Source organism: Protopterus annectens, chromosome 8.part1 (assembly GCF_019279795.1).
Source record: "Protopterus annectens isolate FY-2018-M chromosome 8.part1, PAN1.0, whole genome shotgun sequence".
Classification (NCBI taxonomy): Eukaryota; Metazoa; Chordata; order Ceratodontiformes; family Protopteridae; genus Protopterus; species Protopterus annectens.
Window position 1 is genome coordinate 511445472 of NC_056742.1, and position 23669 is coordinate 511469140.

The following is a 23669-nucleotide window of genomic DNA, read 5'->3' on the forward strand; positions in this document are numbered from 1 at the left end:
ATGCCAGAAGTCTAAACCTAAAGATGCACGCACTCGAGGCACTCCTCAGTATGGAGCAAATCGATATCTGTGCAGTGACAGAAACCTAGTTCAAGGCTCCTGAGAGCACCCCAGCGTTACCAGGATTCAACTCATATCATACTTTTTGGCCACAAAACTCAGACAAAAGCACCAAGGGAGGGGGTGTATCCAACTTCATCAAGGACACTCACATCTCCGGATTAGTGGCATTGCATGATACATCGGAAACAATTCATGTGCAACTAACAGTGGGCAAAACTGCCTTCCAAGTCATAGCCTGCTATATATCACTCTCTCTGTCTCAGGACCCACACACGGCCTTCCTGAGAACACTAGAGAATATGAAGATCCCACCAAACACCATAATATTTGGGGACTTCAACTACCCAAACATCGACTGGGTAAACTACTCATGTCCAAACTCATTTGCCCAACGGTTTCTAGAATTCATCAACTCAAACACCATGGAACAAATAGTCACTGCTCCTACAATAGGGGAAAATACATTAGACCTAGTCATTACAAACATAAGGGATCAATGTTCCACACCGGAAGTAAATCCCTCATTGGTGAGATCGGACCACAAACTGATCACAATGGACATCCACATCCCAACCCCACCCCCAGTCAAGGAAACCCACAGTGAAAAACCTCTCAAAAACAAACTTCACTCTCCTCAAGACAGAAGTAGGAAGCTTCAAAGCCCCTGAGAAATTGGAAAATGTTACCCAAACCACAGAATCCTATACGAACGCACTCTATATGCACCTACAGGAATGCATGGATCGTGCCATCCCAAGTAAAACCAAAGCTCACTTCTCCAAAAATAGGAGACCAATCTGGTGGACCCCAGCCATAAACAAGCTATACAACTAAAGGAGGAGATTACTACATGACAGGGCCAAAACCCTAAAAGGGAAGGCATCCCTGATCAGTATTAGCAAGAAACTTCACTCCACCATAAAAGCCTCAAAGGCAAACTTTGAAAGAAAAATTGCCAAAGACTCCAAAGATAATCACAAGGCATTCTTCAGTTACGTCAGGATCCTGGGAGGAAACACCCAGATCTGCTCAGAGCTAGTACAAAATGGCACAAAATACATGGAACCAACTGACACTGCCAACATTCTGGCTGACAGGTTCAGTGCAAACTTTACCTCCCCTTCCCCCCAAAAGGGCCTGTGTCTATCCCAGATGAATGTAGTCCCCCAGATAGGTCAGACACACAGGTAAAAGCAGCCCTCTCCAAAGCTAAAAACAGCATCTATGGGACTGGAGGGAATACTGGGCTGTGTCCTGCATGAGCTCCAGAAAGAACTAAACCCCATTTAAATTCACTATTACAACTCAGCCTTAAAACAGGTTATGTACCCAAGGAATGGCGGACAGCAACAGTGATCCCCCTTCACAAGGGTGGCCCCACAACAGATCCTGGGAACTATCGCCCCATAAGTCTGACTAGCCTAATTTGCAAGGCTATGGAGCGTATCATTATGGAACTCATAAAGAAAGACATAGGGAACCTCCAGACACTGGGCCCTACCCAGTTTGGTTTTGTTAAAGGCAGATCCTGCCTCCTAAACCTGGTTGACTTTTTTGAAACAGTCACCAAAGCCATAGATGAGATAAAGGCAGTTCACATTGCCTATCTGGATCTCGCTAAGCCTTTTGATGCAATACCTCACTCTGGAATCATAAACAAACTAATCAGCTTAAACATCAACCCATATGTCACAAGATGGGTTGCAAACTGGCTTACGGATAGAACACATGCGGTCAGGGTTGGAAGTGCCATGTCCGACTCTAAACCTGTTACAAGTGGAGTCCCACAGGGCTCAGTCCTGGGGCCCCTCTTGTTCAGTATATACTTCTCTGAAGTACAGGCCAGCACAAAAGGACTGTGGCTTACCAAGTTCGCCAATGATTGCAAACTGGGAGCCATAATAGACTCCCGGGCCGACACAAGCATCCTCCAAAAGGGTCTTACGGAGACAGATGCCTGGTGTCAAAGCCATGGCCTCAAGTTTAATGCCAAAAAATGCATAGTCATCCCCTTTGGGAAAAACAAGGTGCCCACTAATTACCACATAGGAGGAAACCCACTAAGTACAGAAGAAGTAATTAGGGATCTGGGGACCCAGGTTGATAGTAACCTCTCCTTTGACACTCACATTGCCAAAATAGTCAGAAAATCCTTCTATATTGCCCATTTTATAACTAAAGGGTTCTTGTCTAGATCTAGAGAGGTCATTGTGCCCGTATACTCATCACTCATCAGACCCATAATTGAGTACAATGCCCCATTTGGGATGTACCTTACCCAGCAGCTGGAGAGACCCCAAAAGTTCCTTACCAAAAGGATCATGGGCCTCAAACAGTTGCCGTATGCAACTAGGCTAAAGAAACTACAGCTCTACTCAGTTGCTTACTGCCTGCTCAGAGGTGACCTCTGTCTGACTTACAAGGCCATGTCCAACCCAGAATTAATGGACATGCTCCACCTTAAAAAAAAACAAATCCATTAGAGCCACACACTCCTCAAACTTAAACCTCAGCACAGCAATAAATAGGACATGCTGGAGGGATAGATTCATATCCCAAAGGCTTCCCACACTCTGGAATAAAATCCCAATTCACGTAAGACAAAGCCCCTCTTCAAGAGAAATCTTGATGAGTGGATGGGAAACCGTAAGTTTGCACCTGGGATCACTCCAGTGGTGCTACTGGACAGAAGCTCTAGAAGTTAAATTATAATGGTGGAGAAAGCCAAACACATTTCGGCTAGGCTTATAAATGCCCTAGGGCAGATAGCCTAGTATAAACCTATGAACCTATGAACCTATGGAGTAATTTACACTGAAATTCAGGAACAGCTTATACAAAATGCCACTGTGCATATATACGTGTACATGGACTGTGCTGTCCCTCTAGTGGCTCTTCTTCTTTAGACAAACAGCTCCACCTGGATGTGAAATTGTATTGTAGGCTGTCTGGCTTTCCAGAATGTACTGCCTGCAGTGCTAATACCCTTGTACAGGCAGAGCTCTAGCATTGCCAAAAGCACCCACAGATTTCAATGGGAAACTCCTTTGGAATTTTACCTTGGCATGCATTGTCACTGTACAAACATGGGCACTGTGGTCCAGCTGTCCTTATTATCATGTGCCAGTCAAGGACTGCTGGAGCCCTTATTTCTGAAAATGAGTGTGGATCAGTGTAGAGTGTTACCCCACACCGATAAGAGTTCACATTTCCAGCCAAATTTCAAGACAACAATGCTTAATTTGCAGTGCAAAATGCCGAAAGGTGAGTCTGACTGTAACCCAACTGGCCTGTAAGCTATACTTCTAGCTTCAAGGTGTTCTTGACGGCTATTAGCAAATAAAAGAAAAAAGACAAACATTCACTCAGATCCTTCTGTAGATTTAAATAATCTTGTTTATTTCATTATGAGAGCTTTCATCATAAAAATACTTCATCAGATAGTCTTTTTATGACAAAAGTACTCATAAAGAAATACAATGGAAACATTTAAACTTACAGAAGGATCTCCATGAATGTTTATTTATTTATTCTTTTACTTTATCAGTAGTGCTCAAAAATGCCTTAGCATTTAAGTCATCAATTTACAATGCAGGATTATTTCAGAGGTGATTCTGATTGTCCTTTTGAAATTGGGCATAGGACTCCTCCAGTCCTCACTAGCAGTATGACAGAGACTGCCAGAGTCCTTCCTTTTTGACTCAGGTGAAGAATTTCTCAGTTTGATTTGCTGTTAAAGTCCTTTTGGAATCCGGCTGATAGTGATTTAGCTGCCCTGCTTCAGCAGCACTGTTTCTGTTCATTCCACATATATTAAGACCTGCATTCTTCTTTGTTCTCTTTTTTATGCCTTTATATTTCTATAAAATTCTTCTTCTTCTTTACTGAATCAGATATCCTTTCCTCAGTAAGGACTTTTGTTCTTTGACTACTTTCTTTTTTCCCTGCAAATGTAATCGGTTTTATTTATCTACTTACACTTTGTTGACCATTAGGTATAGTCTATTTTTAGGGAAGATCTGAGGTGATATTTGCTTATTTATTAGCATTTGTTTACTGGGAAAATCTGACTAGATCATGACAGACCCTTTTTCAGTGGAGGCCTGGGGAGAAAAGCTCCACAGTAAACAAATATTACAAGATGCTAAAAACAGCCCAACTGTCACCAGGTGTCCTCGCAGAGAAATTATGCAAATCCAGAAAAGAACAAAGCAGCAAAGACAAGTCTCCAGCTTCTTTATAATGCAGTCCGCTTTAACGATACACAAGCGCTTTCACTGAATGCTTCATCAGGTGTAACACAAACATTAACACACCTTTTTATACTAAACCACATGACACTCTCATTAGCATTTAAAAATATATTACCATATAACTTAGTAATTCATTGCTTCATTTTAAATAAATACTGGTAAGACACACATTAAAACCACATAAAAATGTATAAAAGCATACAGATATACCATAAAATGCAACTGAGACTTACAAGAAAATAAAAACTTTTCATCTTTGCAAAGGTCTATTTTTTAGCATAGGTCTCATAGGTATGTGATCATTCAGGCCATGTCCTACATTTGCTCTAAGTCTTACTATCCAGTTGGCCTCAGTCTCTTCAGTCTTATTTCTAACATCTCCCCCTCTTTTGCTTTCATAAATCTTTCCTAATACCATGAATTTAAATTTATGATGTTCATTTGTTTCTGTAACATGATTGGCTAAGGCATTAAATGTACTTTTCTTCTTAATATGATAGATGTGTTCTCTGATCCTGTCTTTTAAAAATCTATCTGTTTTGCCAACATATAATTTGTGGCACAATTGACAGATAGCCAAACAGACCACATGACAACTATTACAGTCAGCACTGACTCTTAAAAAGAAAGTTTCACCTGAGTCAGGGTGTTTGAAATCTGTCTCCTCTGCTATAAAAGTGCAATATTTACATTTCTTACATGCTTTAGTTCCTGTGTTTCCTTCATTTCCTACTACATCTCTGCTAGTACATAACCGCCATTTCAATGATTTTTTGTTTTTATATGTGTACTGAGGTTGGAAATCTAGAAACTTACTAATCTGACCATCTGTAGTTAAAATATTCCAATGTTTATTGATAATTCTTGTATAATTTTTTATGTTTCTAGAGTAACTCAAACATACTTTCATATTAGTCCTTCCTTTTACCTCTTTCTAGTTTGGCATTTAACCTAGAAACTCTGAAGAATTGGTTTTGTGCTACATTACTAAAAATAAAATTTGGTGTCAATAGACTCTTGTCTAAAGATAGCATGCATCCAAATTTTATATTTAGTAATGTAGCACAAAACCAATTCTTCAGAGCTTCTAGGTTAAATGCCAAACTCGAAGACTGTGAGCAACAAATGTATATAACAAGCTCTGAGTTGAAAGAAAGAGGAGACGATGAACATATGATTAGCAGTAAAATGAAGCAGATTGTGAGTTTAAGAGATACTAGGGCAAAACCATACTTTTCTGAGAGATGTGAAAAGGATAAGAGCCAGAAAACAAAACAGACATTTAAAAGACAGGATCAGAGAAAACATCTATCATATTAAGAAGAAAAGTACATTTAATGCCTTAGCCAAGCATGTTACAGAAACAAATGAACATCATAAATATAAATTCATGGTATTAGGAAAGATTTATGAAAGCAAAAGAGGGGGAGATGTTAGAAATGAGACTGAAGAGATTGAGGCCAACTGGATAGTAAGACTTAGAGCAAATGTAGGACATGGCCTGAATGATCACATACCTATGAGACCTATGCTAAAAAATAGATCTTTGCAAAGATGAAAAGTTTTTATTTTCTTGTAAGTCTCAGTTGCATTTTATTGTATATCTGTATGTTTTTATACATTTTTATGTGTTTTTAATGTGTGTCTTACCAGTATTTATTTAAAATGAAACAATGAATTACTAAGTTATATGGTAATATATTTTAAATGCTAATGAGAGTGTCATGTGGTTTAGTATAAAAAGGTGTGTTAATGTTTGTGTTACACCTGATGAAGCATTCAGTGAAAGCGCTTGTGTATTGTTAAAGCGGACTGCATTTTAAAGAAGCTGGAGCCTTGTCTTTGCTGCTTTGTTCTTTTCTGGATTTAAATATTACAAGATGTCATACAGTAAGATTCAAAGCAAAACAGCAAATGTTAATTATCACATTCAAGATACCAAAATTAGCATATACAGAAAAAAAGAACAGACACATTCTGGAAATCATTATATTCCACAGAGTTGCATTTTAGTTTTACTATAGAAATTATACTGTTAGGAACTTTCGTTAGGTTAGTAGACAGGTGCAATAGAGTATGAAAGGCATTACTAATAGATATCAGATTGTTGGTAAGGATTTCTAGGTGTGACTAAGCTATGTGTTCTTCTGATGAAAACCCAGAACCTTAGATTATGCAAGAAGACTAGAAGGGCACTACACATAGAGCTGAGATGGATGATAGAGTTGTGGCCAGAAGAAGAGTGACAATGATATTGACTAAAGGTAATTTGGGCAGAACAATAGGGAGAGAAGAATGTGTGAGGAGGTTTTGTAAAATAAAACATGGGGAATGAGAGAAGTTGTTAAACGAAAATATTGGTTATGGCAAAAGAGTGAAAGGTAACAAAGCAAAATATGGATGTGTATGTGTAATTGTTTCATAAGTATAAGACAAAATGAAATGGCTATATTTAATTGTAAAAAAGTATAACTAATTATGTAAATAGTTTTTAAATAATGACTAAAATAACATGCTAATATGATGATTAGAATGATTAATATTATAAATAAATAAATAAACTACTCTTTTTGATAAGTGCCATGGGATCATTTACATTCACCTGAGCTGCTATCGGCTTAGGCAAATGGAATCTCAGGTTTAACATTGCATCTGCAGGACAGCACCTCAGAAATGCATCATCTGTGCTATGCTACACTACAGTGGTACTACTGAAAAATTTAAGCAATTGGGGTGGGAACAGAAACCATACTCTTGCGATCTTCAGACATTCAAGGTAAGTTAAGTATCTAATGATTGCAGCTTTCATTTATCTTTTCACCTATACTAGTTTACTTTATATTTTATGGAACTTTCCTTGGGGCACTTCCTTATTTCTTATACAATCTGTTTGCCTGAAATCTAGAAGTCTCACTTTGTTTAGTATAACTCTTTTCACTGAATTATACTCTTCAGTAAATCACTTTTTTCCAAATGTTTGCAGCTTTGATTTCTGAGACACTGCTTTACTGTTTTTGTAAACAATGTCTCCGTCTCTTTTTCTGATGTACTTCAACCCGTCATGTATGATCCTAGTTCATATCACGTCATAGTTGTGAATCCCTTTACTCAAGAATCAGAAACAAAGCCAAAAATAATGAGAAACAAAGGGTCAAAATCAGGGACAATTTCTGAACACTTAATAGAACAACAGGTTTTGCATCATCACGCATTTTATGGATAATAAGAAGAATGTCATTTTAATATGTGACATTATTCTATTCACTGACTGTAATCCTAAGTGACTTACTAGAGAATAAATAAAATATAAGGGACAGGACCATAATATAAGGCAAAATCTGGGACATTTGCAAAATCAGTGACAGCTGAAAGCTATGTCTACCACAAAGACATTACTTTCCAGCAGTATAAGCAACCCTCCAAGTTGGTTCCTTTGTCCCATTATGACAGAGTTCTGCACCCTGCAACATTAATTTAGGCACATGTTGGAATGTACGTTTTGTTGCTTGACATGGTTAGGAAGTATTTCAAGGAATGTTACTCTGTGTACTATCCAAACTTGCAGGTATTTCTGAGATGCATGCAATTAAATATATTTCTCTACCTGCATATACAGATGTTAATGGATTGGAAGAAAAAGTGTGTTGTATTTTATGTTCTGAATCATTTTCCCAACATTGGCATTTTAATCTGAGCTCTGTCACTTTAACAGTTTTTAGCAATACACACATTTGGTAAGAGTAACATACCCTGTGTAAAGTAATGCTGCATTGAAACATCTACCCCTCATTGTATCATCAAGATTGATGAACTTTGGCTCCAAGGAAGCAAATTAGACTATAAAAAAGCTGCAGTTTCATGTGAAAGGCTGTGGGTTCTCATTCCTGATGTGTACTGTTTGGTTCCTGTATTTATCTCCAAAGAACACATCATTGCAATAACTCCTATTCAAAAGGAAAAAAGAGACACTCAAAAGACACAGCTTAATACTTAATAAATAAAAAAATAATACCATGAGGTGCTTTTGTCTCTAATAATAGCTTTAGAACTCAAGACTTCATCAGACTGATAACAACAATTTGTTACCTTCATTTAGAAACCTAAATTAAAATATTATTGTAAGACATCTAACCACGTAAATTATACCTGATGCACTCTCAGGCACTTTAAATAACATTTAAATTTAACTGCAGCATTTAACCCAAAACTCGTTGTGGAATTTATAAGAACTTGGCATTTGCACTCCAAATAACCTTCCCTACTCCATCTTCTCTCTTTTTTATTTTTGCATGATCTATAACATTTATTACATGTTTTACATGTTGCAATGTATTTGCTCAGAGCATTTAAAGAGTCCTTATTCTTAATTGCTCTTACATGATTTAAAATCATTTCTTTAATTTTCTCATAGTTTTAATTATGTAAAAACTAGTGCATGCTGAACAAGTAGCAAAATAAATCATAAATTCAGCACTGTATGTAAATACCCCCAGGGTGTGCATAAGATCTATCTATGTTTGCACAAAAAAAAATTGGATACATCATTAATAAACCTGTAGCCGGAACAATTGTAACATTTGAAACATTTGAAGTACTTCTTCTATTATTGTAAATGCTAATATTTCTATCCTTATTCTGTTCCATCATATTAGTTATATTAGTACCCTTTTTATTTATAAAATGAGGGACTTCTCCCAATATTTTAATCAATTCCTAGTTAGTATTAAATCATCTCTAATAATTTGTTATAGTATTTCTAATGTTGCTGTCCAAACTATAAGTAAAAATCATGGTCTAATTGCAGTGTAAATTTTAAGCAGTGTCAGCTGTATCCTTTTCTTTCTGCTCTGATGTAATAAAGAACCACTAAACAGTAAAGTGCGGAGTGTCCCTGAGAAGCTCTTTTCCTTTTAGCTAGAAAAGCCATAGTATGGTGATGTGATATTTACATTCAGAAACAGACACACGCACGCACACACACACACACACACACACACACACACACACACACACACACACACACGCACACACGCACACACGCACACACACACACACACACACACACACACACACGCACACACGCACACACGCATGCACACACACACTCTGAAAAGCCTATGTCTTGCACTGTTTTAAATTATGTTATGTGAAAGCAAAACACCAGACCTTGATCTCAGAACCACCTGTAATCTGTGTGGTTGTCCGTGCCATTAGAATAGCAAGGATACTCTAAAATGGTAGGTACAGAATGCCCCTTAAAAGTCCCTTTCCTTTCAGTTATTTCAAACAATATTGCATATTTATTGCAAATTCAACACAAAATTCAATAAAAAGTTTTGAAAAAATGAATCTTTTAGTTACTGATGATGTGTGTTGTACCTTGTGTGAACACTGATGTGTTCTTTAAATATCCAACTATGGAATGGCCATTGTGGGTAAAGCTGGACTTGAGTTTTTTAGTGCATTAAGAGGAGTTACTATGTTTTGGTAGAAGGTGCCATTAATAACATATGATGGCAACAATAAGGTCTCATTTAATCTCAGGTATTGTTATACATTTTGGGTCATGATTTTTACTTCATTCATTAAAGCATATAGTGTATTATTATTAATATTATTATTATCAACATTATTCATTTTATTATTTTGCATAATAAGGTATTTTCAACATAAAGGATTACAGTAAGAGATGTAATCATAACCAAACTGTTACTCATTTGAGAAGTGGATGTCAAGAATTTTACCCCGAGAGTGAAGCCTAAGATATGAAACCTGACATCTATGTCAAGATCATACAGGGTTGTAGAAACTCAGTCAGAATTTGTTGCAGTACATTGAGCTTCAGCTGCTATAGCAGACTGCTAGTTACACAAAAAATATAGAAGGTCAAAGTATTTTACAGCTTAAAAGCCCTAAAGCATTTAGCTCTGCCACACTGACCTCTGCTGAACCAACAGCTTTAAAAGCTGTTGTAAATTCCAGTGTGCCTTATTTAGCTTTTCATCACTGTTTTGCATGGGCCATTGTGTATGAGCTTGTTTGAGACATGGGGGCCATTGTGTATGTGCTTGTTTGAGACAAGGGGGCCATTGTGTATGCGCTTGTTTGAGACGCGGGGGCCATTGTGTATGTGCTTGTTTTAGATGTGGGGGCCATTGTGTATGCTCTTGTTTGAGACTAAAGCATAACAGCTCTGAGTTTGGGGGTTGGCGTTGTATTTGGGGTGCACACTTCCCAAACGCAAGGTACATGGTTTCACTCTTATCTATGAGAAAAAATTACTCGGTTTACAAAGAGCCACAAGGGCAGCTAGCCTATGAAATATGAAAGCCATGTATAACAAAACATTTTATGCATGTATCCCTTTGATATCAGATGGGTGCAAAACAAACTTTTCTTTTTCCTGATTTTGAAGAATAACCAACAGACACCGCATATTTTCTTACCAACAGAAAACTTAAACATCCTCTAAATCACTGCTGTGTTAGCACCTTACTATGCACTCTTTAATTATTGATAGTCATTTATTAGATGACAGCTGTGGCAGGGCTAGTCACCTGGTGGTGAAAACCTTAGCTGGATATGATTGTCACTATTGAAATGACACGCTGACCCCATGTGCAAAATGGAAAAAAGGAGTTGATGATGGATGGATGAATTTATTAGATAACAAAACAGTGCAATAACAAAAATATTTATTCTTATCTAATTTTAAGTTTAGTGTATAGGATTAAAGTTAAAACAAATCTAGCAAATAAACTTGATGGTGTAGTTCTGGGTTTGATTTTGTCTGGCTTCATTTACTTACTGTGACATCTTGAGTAAATTACTTAATCAGGAAGAGCTTTTGGATTCCTTGAAAAACAGCACTAGTGAGTATTGGGTTTATCTAATTAATGAATAAATAAAATCAGTTCTTAAGAGACACTACATTCAAGCAGAATCTGAATCAGCCATATAAGAAACCCAGAGAGAATGACTAAAACTAATACTGATGTAAATAAACCAGTGCGTTAGTTGTTGTGTCATACTGGTGACGCATATAACATACTGATGTGATTAAACCAGTGCGTTAGTTGTTGTGTCATAATGGTGAGGCATATAACATACTGATGTAAATAAACCAGTGCGTTAGTTGTTGTGTCATAATGGTGAGGCATATAACATACTGATGTAAATAAACCAGTGCGTTAGTTGTTGTGTCATAATGGTGAGGCATATAACATACTGATGTGAATAAACCAGTGCGTTAGTTGTTGTGTCATAATGGTGAGGCATATAACATACTGATGTAAATAAACCAGTGCGTTAGTTGTTGTGTCATACTGGTGACGCATATAACATACTGATGTGAATAAACCAGTGCGTTAGTTGTTGTGTCATAATGGTGAGGCATATAACATACTGATGTGAATAAACCAGTGCGTTAGTTGTTGTGTCATAATGGTGATGCATATAACATACTTTTGTAAATAAACCAGTGCGTTAGTTGTTGTGTCATACTGGTGACGCATATAACATACTGATGTGAATAAACCAGTGCGTTAGTTGTTGTGTCATACTGGTGACGCATATAACATACTGATGTGAATAAACCAGTGCGTTAGTTGTTGTGTCATAATGGTGACGCATATAACATACTGATGTAAATAAATCAGTGCGTTAGTTGTTGTGTCATAATGGTGATGCATATAACATACTGATGTAAATAAACCAGTGCGTTAGTTGTTGTGTCATAATGGTGACGCATATAACATACTGATGTGAATAAACCAGTGCGTTAGTTGTTGTGTCATACTGGTGAGGCATATAACATACTGATGTAAATAAACCAGTGCGTTAGTTGTTGTGTCATAATGGTGAGGCATATAACATACTGATGTAAATAAACCAGTGCGTTAGTTGTTGTGTCATAATGGTGATGCATATAACATACTGATGTAAATAAACCAGTGCGTTAGTTGTTGTGTCATAATGGTGAGGCATATAACATACTGATGTAAATAAACCAGTGCGTTAGTTGTTGTGTCATAATGGTGAGGCATATAACATACTGATGTAAATAAACCAGTGTGTTAGTTGTGTCATAATGGTGAGGCATATAACATACTTTTGTAAATAAACCAGTGCGTTAGTTGTTGTGTCATAATGGTGAGGCATATAACATACTGATGTAAATAAACCAGTGCGTTAGTTGTTGTGTCATAATGGTGATGCATATAACATACTGATGTAAATAAACCAGTGCGTTAGTTGTTGTGTCACAATGGTGATGCATATAACATACTGATATAAATAAACCAGTGTGTTAGTTGTTGTGTCATAATGGTGAGGCATATAACATACTGATGTAAATAAACCAGTGTGTTAGTTGTTGTGTCATAATGGTGAGGAATATAACATACTGATGTAAATAAATCAGTGCGTTAGTTGTTGTGTCATAATGGTGAGGAATATAACATACTGATGTAAATAAACCAGTGTGTTAGTTGTTGTGTCATAATGGTGAGGAATATAACATACTGCACATCTTCAGATCACTAGTGAACTCTGGTAACTTTGCTGCACATGTTCTTTTCCACATACAGCAATGGACTGACATTACACTAACACTTTCTTGGTGGTCCTATGTGTTGAACCTGACGTCTTTAAGAGACTGGCCCATATGGTTGACGACCTCCACGGTAATCTGCTGGAATGTAGACAATGAAAATGCAGATGTCTGTGTTACTCAACATATTAAAAACCAGCATCAGTGGAGTAGAAATCCTGAGGATGAGATTTTTTTTTTTTTACCTGTGACATAAATTACAAGCAACACTTCATATTTATGAACATTCTATCATCTGTCTTTTGAATTTATGAAATATGCTAACATTGCATTATTTGCCTTTGGGGAATATTGAAGCCATTGGCCTTACATTAAAGTTGAGTGGCTTTTTAACAAAATTCAACAAATGGTGTTAATTACATATCAGCGAATGGACATACTGTTCTTTGCAGGGATGAGCTTTATGTGAGTCTGAATTGTTTTTGACTTTACACATGTTTGGCTCCTGCCTATGACTTGCTGTGAACTTCCACTGTCTTTCATCGGATATCATCCTTGTAGAACATCTGGTTCTTATTACAACCAGGTTCAGCAGTTCATTTACTTTCCTTTGCTTCCCAAAACTGACAGCAGCCTTCTACCTACAGTATTTAGTTCCTTCTCACAACGTCCCTTTCTGAAGCATACTTTATCTTTATTCCAATGACATGCTTTCTCCCATTTTGATTTTTTTTTTAATCAGCAGTTTCTTACAGTGTCTGAAAATGTTGTGCCTTTTTTCCTAATATTATAGGGTTTATAAACAGACAACACAGTTGCTGATGTACAGCACTCTTTTGAAACATCACCACTGATGCAGGCACATACTTTTCTTCCATATTTATACAGTCATGTTTGCAATTTGTTAAGTCACATGACCCAGAGAAATGCAAAACTGCCATTATGTTCATCTTTCAGACCTGCCTCATGGCATCTCTATTTTTAAGCTTCTTTCTGTATGCTTTCTGTACATTGTGGAATAACCGGCGGTCATGACTACACATTCCAGTCTGAATATTTATTTTACCATTTTATTACAGCCAGATTTCTTTGTGGTTAGCTGAATGCCTAAAGACAGTTCACCACCCTTCAGTTACAACAAAATGAGTCAGTTCATTGCTAAAGACAAAAATAAATAGTCTAGGATCAGCTAAAAGAGAAAGTTTATCCTTATAACTCAATCCACAATTCTTAGCTGCTGTGAAGGGCCTCTGAGGGTTGTAGCATTCTGCAGGTTTGATCCCATGCTGATATGAACACTCACTCCATTCTTATCAGCCATTTTTGAACAAGTTTATACTTAGTGAGCAGGAAGCAAACAATGATTTGACTGATAATGTAAATGCTTGGTAGTTAAGACTCAGCAATATCTCACGCTGCTGGGCTAAGTTTTCCACACCACTATGCAGATTAATATTGGTAATGAACAGTACACACTTGACTTAAGGACATGAAATAACATGTAATTGATTAAGATTGCAAGAAGAAAAGCCATGTGACTCAATCTAGTATAAAAATGCTATTCTTAACATATACACGTCTTCAGTGATATCAGAAGGACAGGGCTACATACAGTAGAAAACCAAATAACAGAATCTCCTTCATGTCAGTTAGTAATGTTTTTTGCAAGTTTAATCATAGTAATATGCCACTAATTTAAAATGATTTCAGATGCATATCGTTTTGGAAATCAAAATTATTGTGCAATAATTCAAAACTAAAAGCCAAAAATGAATTGAATAGATACAAACAGTTACATGTTTTCTTTTTGATTATTGTTAATTAAAATTCTAAAAAAAACATTCCATTTTAGAGTAAGAGAAATGAGAAAATAAGCAATTATTAAATCTGAAACATCAATCTGTACTGGGTTCAAAGGTGATGTGAGGTCTTTTATTGGGCCAACACAAGTTTTATGCTACAACTGCTCAATCTTGTTGGCTGTGACCCTTCATCAAGAATTAATAAAAGGGCAGAATACAGTGAGCGTGAGTTGGAGATATACAGCGAATAAAATGAGGACGCATGAAGCCAGTGATGAATTGGAGATATTTTAGGCATCATGTCTTTGCCTATGTGTGATTGTGGGGGGACGGGTAATCATTAAAATTCAAAATAAAAAGTTTTCCAGCATCTGAAAATAAAGGCATTGCATTCAAGATATTGTGGTACTGTCCAAGCTCAGTGTTTTAAATTATTACTATGTTAATGATCAGCATTTCAGGGCTACATTTACCTGATGTTGTACAGCCTCAGACATTACGTAGCATTTACCTGATGTTATACAGCCTCAGACATTGCGTAGCATTTACCTGATATTATACAGCCTCAGACATTACGTAGCATTTACCTAATGTTATACAGCCTCAAACATTACATCACATTTACCTGATGTTATACAGCCTCAGACATTACATAGCATTTACCTGATGTTATACAGCCTCAGACATTACGTAGCATTTACCTGATGTTATACAGCCTCAGACATTACGTAGCATTTACCTGATGTTATACAGCTTCATACATTATGTAGCATTTACCTGATGATATACAGCTTCATACATTACGTAGCATTTACCTGATGTTATACAGCCTCAGACACTACATAGTTTTCAGTATTTCCCTTAGATTTTCAGCATTCATGTCTTATGATTCAGCATTATGATCTAAAATAGTAGCAATTTGAACAGCATGATGGAAAGTTACTTCTTGCACAGCAGATTTGTGATTGAAGTACAGCAACATCCTAAAATTTTCCAGTATCTCGGGTCCAATATTTCTACTTTTTAATTTGCATGATAATGTAAACATTGACATTATGCCAATTAAAAAAAAACAGTAGAAATCTTAGACATGAGATCCTGAAAACTGGCAAAATTCTAAGCAAAAGCCAATCAAAATTTTATTTATTTGTTAGCTATATCAACCAAGTTTGATAAGTATTAGTAATTTTGGCCTTGACTTTTAACATTACTCATATCACTGTAATGTCATATGCTGTGGAGCAGTCATTGTATTGTTCGCTTCTGAAAGATGATTTTTATAGTTGATGTTCATAAGTTCATAGGTAGGTACTAGGCTATCTGCCCGAGGGCATTTATAAGCCTAGACAGAGTGTGTCAGCTTTCGCCACCCCATTGATTAACTAACTGAGCCTCTGTCAAGAAGAAGAGTGTGCAGAATTATTTTTCATTTTCATACATGCTTGGGCAATATATATATATATATATATATATATATATATATATATATATCTAGGACTTTTGATCGAAAGATCAAAAGTTTGAATCCATTATCACAGAACATACTTTACTGAAAGCACTTTCACCGAAAAAGCGCTTACGGTAAAGTATGTTAAAAAAAAACATTAAACCTACTTCTATGCAGGAGGGCAAGCCCCCTGCAGCCCCCATGTGGGGGACTGTGCCCCCCACACCCTCCCTACTTTAATATTCTCACTCTGAGGTCATACTACAGTGGGGAAAAGGGAATTTTCCCTTATCTGCACCATAGTACGACCAGCACAACGAGCATACTTATCCGAAAGTGCTGCTTCGGTGGAAAGTGCATTCGGGGATCTGTACAGATCCCATATATATATATATATATATATATATATATATATATGTATCACACACACATATCTAGCTATCTGTGTATATATATATATATATATATATATATATATATATATATATATATATATTTATATATATATATTTATATCTATATATCTACATATTTATATTTTTGGCAGAAAGCTCCTGGACCATTTATTGTATTTGCCTGACATTTTCCTTTAGGAAAGCTTATTATTTTTGGATGATTACTGTTTCTATCAGTAATAACATGTGTCACTATATGAACACTGATCACATCTTTCAGCGCTAAAAATAAACATTGTTGCACTTTCCTTGACCAGGTATTGTCTTGAGTCCCATGATGCAAGAAACATGGAAGTGCAATCACCAATGGCATATAACAGATGTTATTTCCATTTAGTTTATCCCTAAACAGTAAAGTAAGCATGTTAGTAATTCCTTCATCAAAAATAAATCTTACTGCAATTGTTGTACCCATAGTCAGACTCATGCACAGGCAGAAAAGTGAAAAAACACCTTATACTATGCCTGTCTAAAACTACCTGAAGTGCATAGGGTCACTGCAGTGAGATGTTAGAAACTGCGTGTCCCTTGTAAATGCACAAGCATAAAGGATAGCCAGTTTTGCAATGGGAAAGCTTTGGGTTAACAAAATGACATTGCAGATGGAGAGGTGCATGATGACGGTGGTGGGGTGAATTTATAAAGAGAGAGGTAACAAACAAAAAAAATGATTTCTTGTTGTGGCAGAAGGATGCCTTCATGAAGGGCTGTTTGATGAGGACCAATGCAGTGAGACCTTTGTCAGCAGTCCTCCATTGACTGAGAAATGGATTAAGAAAAACAGTCTTAGGTGAAAAAAATAAAGTATATATACTATAGCAATAACCCACGCCTGGGTGTGGGTAATGCTGGATTTACCCACGGTTGGTGTGGTTTGGTCACGAGGGCGAAGCCCGAGTGGCCAAACAAAGCCAACTGTGGGTAAATCCAGCATTACCCACACCCAGAAGTGGGTTATTGCTATTATACAATGACATTATTTAAGAAAAAAGAATTACTTTTCTTAAATAATGGCATTGTATAATGCCTCCTTGCTGCCCTTCCGCAGCTTTCTGGTATTCTGTGGCAGTTCTGATGTACTGCGCATGCGTATGCCTATGCAGTACATCAGAACTGTGGGCAAAAGCAACGGAGAAAGCAAGATCTCCGTTGCTTTTTACAAACTGTTTTCACTATGTTAAATGGGTTTAACATAGCGAGACAGCTTTAAAAAAAGCAACGGAGAATCTCCGTTGCCTTTTTTAAAGCTGTCTCGGTATGTTAAACCCATTTAACATAGTGAGACAGTTTTGAAAAAAGCAACAGAGAAAGCAAGATCTCCGTTGCTTTTTACAAACTGCCTCGCTATGTTAAAGGAGTTTAACATAGCGAGACAGCTTTAAAAAAGCAACGGAGAATCTCTGTTGCTTTTTTTAAAGCTGTATCGCTATGTTAAACTCCTTTAACATAGCGAAACAGTGTGAGAAAAGAGTTATAGTAATGGAAAAAGTCAGGGCGACTGGACCTTTTTCCATTGCTATAACTCTGATTTACAACGTGCATGCTGACCAATCAGCGTGCACGTTTTTGAATATTAATGGGGGGTAGTTGTATAATGGACCATAACCAATAAACCCTCGCTAATCCATCTCTCATACTGTCTGCCAGACAGCCTAATTGACCACTTAGCAACCTCCTTTATAAGACACCAGAGCTCACTCACAAGACCAACATCATACAAACAAATATGTAATACAAAAAATTTCTCTAGACACCTTTAAACAAATACTTCATAACTGTAACTGGTCCCCATTAAAATACCTCCCATTAGATGCAGCAGTTGATTACTTCAACAACAAATTTCTAGATGCTCTAAACAAACTGGCCCCTATAAGATGCATAATAGAAAAAACTAACTACTACCCATGGCTCTCAAAGTAAACCAAACAATTACTAAAACAGAGATCAACTCTGGTACCAACATATAACCAACAAAACCAAAGCTTCTCTCAACAACTATCGCCACCTAAGTAATATTTGCAAAACGCAAATCAGAGGAGATAAAAACAGTACTATACAAACATGCAGCACAAAACATCAAAACAACCCACAAAAAGTCTGGTCTTCCATCACCCAACGTCTCCATTCAGGCCGTACTTCCACCCCTTCGCAAAACATCAAAAACTCAGAAGAAAGCATAGCATCGCAGTTTAACTCATTTTCATAAACTCCATCCTCACACTTATAAAAAACAAAAATAGTGCACAACAAATCACTCATCCTGCTATCGCTGACCCGCCTACCTCACTCTCTCTTCAACCCATCCAAACAAGCACAATAAGAAATTACTAAGCCAACTAAAACCTACAATGCTTGCCATTGACAAACTATCAAATAACTGCCTCAGATTAGCAATACTGAATCTGGAAAACTTCCAACGTAATCCCACTTCACAAAGAGGGCTCCTCAATAGAATTATCTAACTATAGGCCACTATCCATATTATCACCTCTCTCTAAAATCTTAGAATAATGCCAGGGTGAAGTATATTTTTAATAGCAGACCAGAATTTCTTAGGGTTGGAGAGGTGATTAGTTTGTGCTGTATTATAAAAGTTTTTCTTATCCTGGTAAATGTGCATGTCTGGAAGCACCATGGAGATTGACCTGAACTCAAACAAATAAACTACACAGTAAAACACATAAAAAAAACTTTTTAACCCCCCCCCCCATGTGGGGAGGGGCACACCCCACACTCTCTGCAAAATAAATATGCCAACTCCGAGATCGCACTACAGTGGGGAAGAGGGTAAATGTCCTGTTCCTCACTGTATTGTGATCTATATTTACAGCCATTAAACATGTAAAATATTTCTCTAACATATTATGTTTAACTTAAGAAGATGTTTTACTAAGTCCAGTGTGATCTCCATTCAAAACCACCATGGTGCTTTTGGACATCCATATTAGGTTTTTAATTTTTAACATTTTCAGTATTGTTAACTTTCGTTAAAAAATACAAAAAAATCGAGCTAGCAATATAACAAAAATGCTCAGCTCCATAGTTGGAACTTCAAAAACAGCCACCTGAGAAATAAGTTAATTTAATTTATTCCTTAATATACGTATAAGTGCTTTTCTTTTAAACATGATAAAACCTCATCAGATACAAAAATTCTCAGAGAGTGTGCACAAGTATTTATAATTAAAAATCACGTGACATCCTCTTAAAAATCATGTGACCCTATCCTACAAAAACAATCATGTGATCTGCTCCAGAAATTCATCCTATGATATTACAAATACCCCTAAAAAAAATCACACTTGATAAAAATATCCCCAAAATACATTTTAAAAAACATTTTCATCACACACACATTTTTTCTACTGAATCAAAGATTTTAAATTTAAAAGTGGAGCTATACTTACATTGTCATTCAAACCCAGGTATTTGTTTGAATTAAACCTCAACTGCCAAATTAACTCCTGTTTTTCCAGTAGTGTGGACCAAGGGCCACCTCATGGGTTCTTCTCAACTTTTTCTAAGACGATAAATTTAAACCAGTGGTCCCTATGTTGTTCAACATGCCTAAACTGAGTGTTTATGGTTTTATTTTTTTTTTTATTTCATATATATGCTCATAAGTTTGATTCCGGTTCGTACGCTCTATCTTCCCTATATAAAAGGCTTTGCACAATTGACATAGGGCTCCGTAAATCACTCCTATTGTATCACAATTATATTTGCCTTGCATAACTATCTCAACGTTATTAATACTTGCCCTATTACATTCCTAAATAAACTTGCACATACTACACCTCCCACATTTATACATCTTGGGATTACTTACAATCACATTATTTCTCCTTTCTAATATGTTTTTTAAGTTCTATCCCTTCCTATATACTATAATGGGCTTCTCCCCAACCCTCTCATACACTTCATTATTCTCTCGTAAAATCGTAAAATATCCCAATTCTTATTTAATATCCACCTTATCTTTGAACTCTCCAAATTAAAGGGAGTAATGAGGGGCTTAGAATACTTATTAATATCCACTCTTATTTCGGTCATGATGGCACCCGCATTATTGTCTTTGAATAAGAATTGGGATAGTTTGGTTTAAATTTATAATATTAGAAAAAGATGAGAAGAACCCACAAGGTGGCCCTTTGTCCACACTACTGGAAAAACAGGAGTTAATTTGGCAGTTGAGGTTTAATTCAAACAAATATCTGGGTTTGAATGACAATGTAAGCATGGCTCCACTTTTAAAATTAAAATCATTGATTAGGTAGAAAAAAATGTGTGTGTGATGAAAATGTTTTTATTTATGTATTTTGGATATATTTTTATCAAGTGTAATTTTTTAGGTGTATTTGTAATATCATATGACAGATTTCTGGTGCAGATCATATGAATGTTTTTGTAGGATAGGATCACATGATTTTTAATTATGGGTACTTAAGTGTGGAATATATGAGAATTTTTGTATCTGATAAAGTTTTATCGTGTTTAAAACGAAAGCACTTATACATATTTTAGGGAATAAATTAAATTAACTTATTTCTCAGTTGGCTGTTTTTGAAGTTCTAACTATGGAGCCAAGCGTTTTTGTTATATTGTTAACATTCATTAAAGTTCATTTTCAATCTTTTAATCTCTGCATTCTAAATTCCGATATTATGCTATGTTAATCTACTGAAGCAGATCCAAATAAAGTTAACTTTTACAACAGTCTTCTGATTGAGACAACAGGGTATATCTTATAATTTTGTAACAGCTAAGCAGTTTTGTTGAAGATCCATTAGCTACTTTGCCATCACACACAGATGAAGCAAACAATACCCTGAAACCATACAGAGAATAGTAATGGGGCTTCACACCTGTTTGTTGAAGTGCACAAAATGAAATAAACTTTTAAAATGAAGCAAGATGATCAGAAGGCTGTGCAACTGAAATATCAAATTATGTTTTTTTCCCCAAGGAACAATACTACACAGACTGTCTCTGAACTACTACCATGAAAACAAGCTATGTAAAGGTTACTGCAGCTTTGGGGTAGGCAAATTATTCTGTCAGCACTAAACTCATTTGTTTAACTGTTTAAATTCTTATTCAGAACTATAGGCTACACACAGGAACTTTGTAAAGATAGATAACTCTTTATTGTTGGTTCTCATGGAAATCAATGAATTCAATTATAACCCTTGACGAGTAAAACAATAGCCATGTTGATATGAATAAAGCACCCAAGACACATGGCAACACCAGTGTCTCACCTACCGTGCCCCTTAAGGTGTAACACTCAAAAAACACATTTTCTTGTCAATGGAGACTCCATAGTGAGGCATACAGATGTCCCACTCACCAAGTTAGATAAGGAGAAAGTTATGGTCAGTTGCCTGTCTGGTGCCAGGATTCAGCAGATCACACATGCACTCAGGTCTCTCAGCAACAAATACCATTATGACTCTGTCATAGCTCATGTTGGAGTGAATGACCTGAGACAGACCTCACTGGACTATATGAAGAGAGACATGATTGGGGTCTCTGAGTATGTGCTCCAGGCAGGTATGTCCCTAGCCTTGAGCAGCATATTACCCTCACCTAAAATGATGCCACAGTATAAATAAAAAATGATCAATTTCAATAATTGCCTTAGTTGCCAGAGATGGTTTGCACCTACACCACTAGGCTTTCAACTGCTGGCAAAGGCCTGTTGCCTCCTCCATAGTGCCTTTTTAGGCAAGGTCTCAAAAACAAAATTGTCAATGTGAAAATTGCCAATCATAACAAAATAAGTTATGCTGCTAAACGCTAGGAGCTTAAACCAAAAACTGCACACCCTGGAAGCACTTTATCACTAGAAGATGTAGATGTCTGTGCAGTCACAGAAACCTGGTTCAAGGTTTCAGAGAGTACCCTAGTCTTGCAAGGCTGCAATACCTTCCACACCTTCAGACCGCAAGATGAATGTGTGAGAACCAAAGGAGGTGGTGTTTCTATCTATATTAGAGATAAATTCACCTTCTGACTAGTTAGACTGGACAACTCCATGGAGTTACTCAAAGTTCAGATTACTCTGGGTAAGACCCCCAATCAAGTCATAGCTAGCTATAGATCCCCACTCCATGAATCATGATATGCATGAGGCCTACTTGACCAAACTAGAGTAATTCCAAATATTGCCAAACACTGTGGTCATGGATAATTTTAATTATCCCAACATCAACTGGGAAATCTAGTGTAGCCCTAACTCACTAGCGGAAAAGTATCTTGACTTTTTTTAACTCAAATGCCCTGGAACAAATTGTTCAAACCCCAACAAGATGGACAAACATATTAGATCTGGTCCTCACTAACATGACAAACAGATGCACCACCACAACTGTCGTACCCTCATTAGTTAAACCTGACCACATATCAGTCACCTTCAAACTGGCACTAGCAGTTGAACTCACAAGGGGCAAAGTCAGACAAAATAACTTCACCAAAGCAAACTGTACCCTCCTAGGGGAAGGTATAAATGCATTCCAAGCCCCACCCCAGCTGGAAGTGGTAACTACATCAAAGCTTACATTGAAGCCCTGTACATTTCCTTGTATAAGTCTTGTATAATCATATAGACTCTGCTGTTCCAGTGAGAATCAAAGCCAGAGCCCCAAGTAAAAACAAGCCACCCTGGTGGACATCCAGCATCTACAAACTTTAGAACAAATGCAAAAAGTTGTTGTCTAAGAAGACTAAGGTGAGTCCCCCAGCAATGGAAAAGCATCATCCTCAGCTTCAACAGGCAAATAAGATAACAGGTAAAATACTCTAAGGGCAATTTTGAGAAAAATCTTGCAATCGCATCCAAGGATAACCATAAGGCCTTTTACAGCTACGTACAGAGCCTAAAATGTAGGACACAAGGATGTGCCAAACTAGTAATAACGGTATCACACACACTGACCCCACAGAGATAGCAAACCTACTAGTGGACAGATTTGGAGAAAATTTCACTCCCCTATCCCCTCCAAACCTATAACAAACCTTGCCCTCAACCCACCCCCCACCCTATATATCCAAGCAGAGGGTCATTAAAGCCTTGTCTAAGGCAAAATACACTGCCTC